We start from the raw sequence: 3,729 nt of genomic DNA, 5'->3' as shown, positions 1-3,729 counted from the left end.
ATGAATTTCCCTAAAGAAGAAAAAAAGAAAGAAATTAAAATTAATATAATAATGAGATTTTTTTCATCTATCAATTTATCAAACTCATTTTTTTAATAATAATACCTGTAGAAGTAAAGGTACAGCAAAGTAGAAATTATTAGGCCACACTGATAAATCGTTTCTACATTTCTACTGTAAAGATTCTTAGCAGGGTTCACATTCTTTAACATAGCAGTTCTACTTACAGAAATCTAATCTAAAGAAATATTTCAAAGCTCCAAACATATTCATATTTGATCACATTCATCACAGCATTATTCTTAAGGAAGAAGAATTAAAAACAACCTTAATGCCTAAGGGCGAGGCACTAATTAGAAAAAGTTTAATAATTCTATATAATAATATAAGGCCATCATACAAAGCACACATATGAAAAATATTAGTTGTCATGAAAATGCCTCATATTATTTAACAAAAGGGAATAAAATTATATATGCACTATAAATCTGTTTTAATGAACATATATAAATATTTTATATACATATATATTTTTTTTAAGATGAGAAGGAGTTCAGGAACACATTAGTAATGCCAGCCCCGCTAGCAGGATTACAGGTGATGTAGCTTCTTTACATTTACTGCTTCTCCTTTCTTCTACTGTCCTTAACTACTTTTGAAATTAAAAGAAATTTTCAATCAGAAGAAAAGCTTCAAACTAATTCCAAGCAATTTAGAACTTTATTATTATTGTAGAATGCTTTCACTTGTGCCTGGTACATTTTTCATATTTTGTGTTTCTCTTCATCTCTTCAATTGCTTTGTGAAATGAATTGCTTTTAGCTCATGCTATTAAGCCTAAGAAAGGGAGATAAAACAGTGTGAAGGAAATAATGGTTATATTGACAAAAAAAAAAAAAAAAGAGCCAGACACTCAAACAGATTGTATCTTTGCTATTTTTACTCATGTACAAAACCAAAATTTCAATTGATTTTTGAGGCTTTAGCCGAACACTTCTTATCCTGACCCTCTATGAAATGAACTCTGGCAGAGCTGCTGCAATTAGGTATCAGAACACTGTAGAAATGGCTTCAAGAAATGGCTGCAATTATTTCCTCTATAATTATCATTATTTTTTCATAGAATTTTAAACAGTATTTTAAAAACATTTCTTAGTTTTGCTTATATTCCACACAAAGGAAAAAAAAATGCAGATATATATATCACTATCAAAAAGTGATCAATACTTAAATATTCATGACACAGATATACACACACAGTCCTATTGATAGAAGTCTAAAAGGTCATTTCTAACTCCATATTTAATAATAGGAAAAGCAATGAATCTAATCTCTTAATTTATTCAAGCCATTGTGAGCAACTGCCTAAGGAAAAACAGTTGGTAAATTCTTTCCTAAAGAGCTTTAAGTTGCGTTTGAACTTTTTAGTGAATGGAGAATACATCATCTCTTCTTCTCTAAGTAGGCAAACATTTTGAGGGAAAAAATTCCAACTGAAAATATTTAGGTCAAGGTGACCTACCCTTTCCTAGACTGATTCCTTTAATGGGGAATTTAGGTCCTCACTGCAGGGAATCTGCAGGCAGGGCCCCTCTTCATGTCAGGTTCACGGGGTTTGAATCAACCTAGGCGTCTCAAGGTTGAAGGTAACCCAAAAGGTCACCCAGTCCATCGGTTCTCAAATAGGTTCATTTATGTTGTGGTTCTAGTGGTTCTCTGTGAAATAAGTAAAACAGAGACAAAATAATGTGTTTAATAAGGCTAACTTTGTCTAATTCGAAGTCATGTTCTTTAATCTCAAAAGATATCCTTTTTTAAAAAAAATGAAAAGCTAATGAAAATTAAGTGGCTGTCTTATTTTTTTAAAATGTTTTCACTAAGAAAATAGATGACCCAATGTAAATTTCCTCAGAAAATTCTCTGTCCATGAAAATTTAAAGTCCCAGATGGGGTAAACAAAGAGCTTGTTTCTGCCCAAGCCTGAGCTAGGACCTGTGGGAAATGGTGGGCCCTTAGTAGTTTTGGAGGCAAATGGAACAGGATTTAAAGGCTATATAACTTTAGGGAAATTACTTACCCTAGTTAAGTAATTCATTTATTTGCCTGTATCAGCTGAACTAATGCTACCTTTGTCTCAAGTTTTTGTGAAAATTAAAAAATGAGTGGTTGGCTCTTTAATAGCTCAATGCAAATGCCACCTTTTCAAAGAGGTCTTACTTGCTCCACCCTACCTAATATGCTCTCTTTTCTTATCCATTCATTCAGCCATTCTCTACCCGAAATCAGGGTAGTTTTCATTCTCTGGATTTATTTTATTATCCCAACCAGAATATAAGATTCATAAGAGAAGGGAACTCATCTGTCTTATCCCATGGCATCTCTAGCAATTAAAATATATTGCAAAACTATGGCACTACTCAATAAATATTGACTATTGAATGAATATAAAGTGTTTCACACACAAAAAGACTTAATAAATATTAGTTTCCTTCTTTCTGAATGGGAAAAAAATAAGTCCATCTTCCTAAAATGTCATGTGGGTCTTCATTTTCTGAGACCATTAGAACTCATACCCAACACGTAAGGTATCTCTCTTTCCAAATGTTCCCAAAATAGGAAGTAATTCTTTACATAACTGTTAGTTGATAAGGTCATTATTATTTCAGAGCTGGCAACAATTAAGAATGATTATGTGACAGCAACCTCAAATTGGGCTTTGGATGCGTATTTAGTCTTCTGAATAAAGAGAATGCCTAATCTTTGGGGTTCACACAGATTGCCAGGGAAATATCATTTAAAGTCTTCCATTTTAAGACTATATAGACTCTCCGGTAATTATTTATATTAATTCACATTTCGAATTAGTATTGAAAACTCTCACCAAGTAATCATTATCAGCTAAATTGACTTATTCTGCTAAAAACTAACATTAACAATAATAAAAAATGTTTAATGGAACATAATCATGCTAAATACTAATATTAAAAAAGAAAAAGGTTTCCAATGGCAGAGCAGCTGATTACCTCCTAGAGCCTGGTGAAATGGAGCTCAAGACCATGAGCAGATATACTTAGCCCAGTAGACCCAGCTGCTTTCCCCTATCCAACTGTGGCAATGTTGGCCATTGGTACATTCTTCACCAACTGGTTCCTCCTTTATGAACTCCTCTCCACCAAGTGCTCTCGGGACATCTACAAAGAGCTCCTCTTCTCCTTGGTGGTCTCACTCTTCATGGGCTTTGGGATCTTCTTCATGCTGCTTTTGGTAGGCATCTTTGTATGAGCTCCCAAGGGTTCCAACCAAGCAGCTTCACTAAATCCCTGTTTTTGTAAATTAATTTTTTCAAATATTTGCTAAAAGTGTCCTAACTACTGCTCACAATAAAGGCAGATGTAGGGAAGGGGAGGGAAAAGGAGGAAGGCAGGAAGGAAGGCAGGAAGGAAGGAGAAAGAAAGAAAGAAAGAAAGAAAGAAAGAAAGAAAGAAAGAAAGAAAGAAAGAAAGAAAGAAAGAAAGAAAGAAAGAAAGAAAGAAAGAATGCGTGAGCGTGCAGGAGGGAGGGAGGGAGGAAGGGACGAAGGGAGGAAGGGAGGAAAGAAGGAAGGAAGGAAGGAAGGAAGGAAGGGAGGAAGGAAGGAAGGAAGGAAGGAAGGAAGGAAAGGAAAGGAAAGGTATCACATTGCCACTGAGCAAGAAGGGAAACCATAAATAAGAAAGTCAAAGGCTTCAG

At 34.4% G+C, this 3,729-nt stretch overlaps 1 pseudogene; it reads left to right on the top strand.

Annotated features, from left to right (window-relative positions):
- The first annotated feature begins 3,041 nt into the window (after window positions 1-3,041).
- On the top strand, window positions 3,042-3,382 carry LOC107507502 (annotated as a pseudogene).
- Window positions 3,383-3,729: the final 347 nt, after the last annotated feature.

The sequence above is a fragment of the Rousettus aegyptiacus genome, unplaced genomic scaffold, assembly GCF_014176215.1.
Source record: "Rousettus aegyptiacus isolate mRouAeg1 unplaced genomic scaffold, mRouAeg1.p scaffold_m13_p_3, whole genome shotgun sequence".
Classification (NCBI taxonomy): domain Eukaryota; kingdom Metazoa; phylum Chordata; class Mammalia; order Chiroptera; family Pteropodidae; genus Rousettus; species Rousettus aegyptiacus.
The sequence above is the reverse complement of the archived record's forward strand: the minus strand, read 5'-3'. Positions and strand labels throughout refer to the sequence as shown.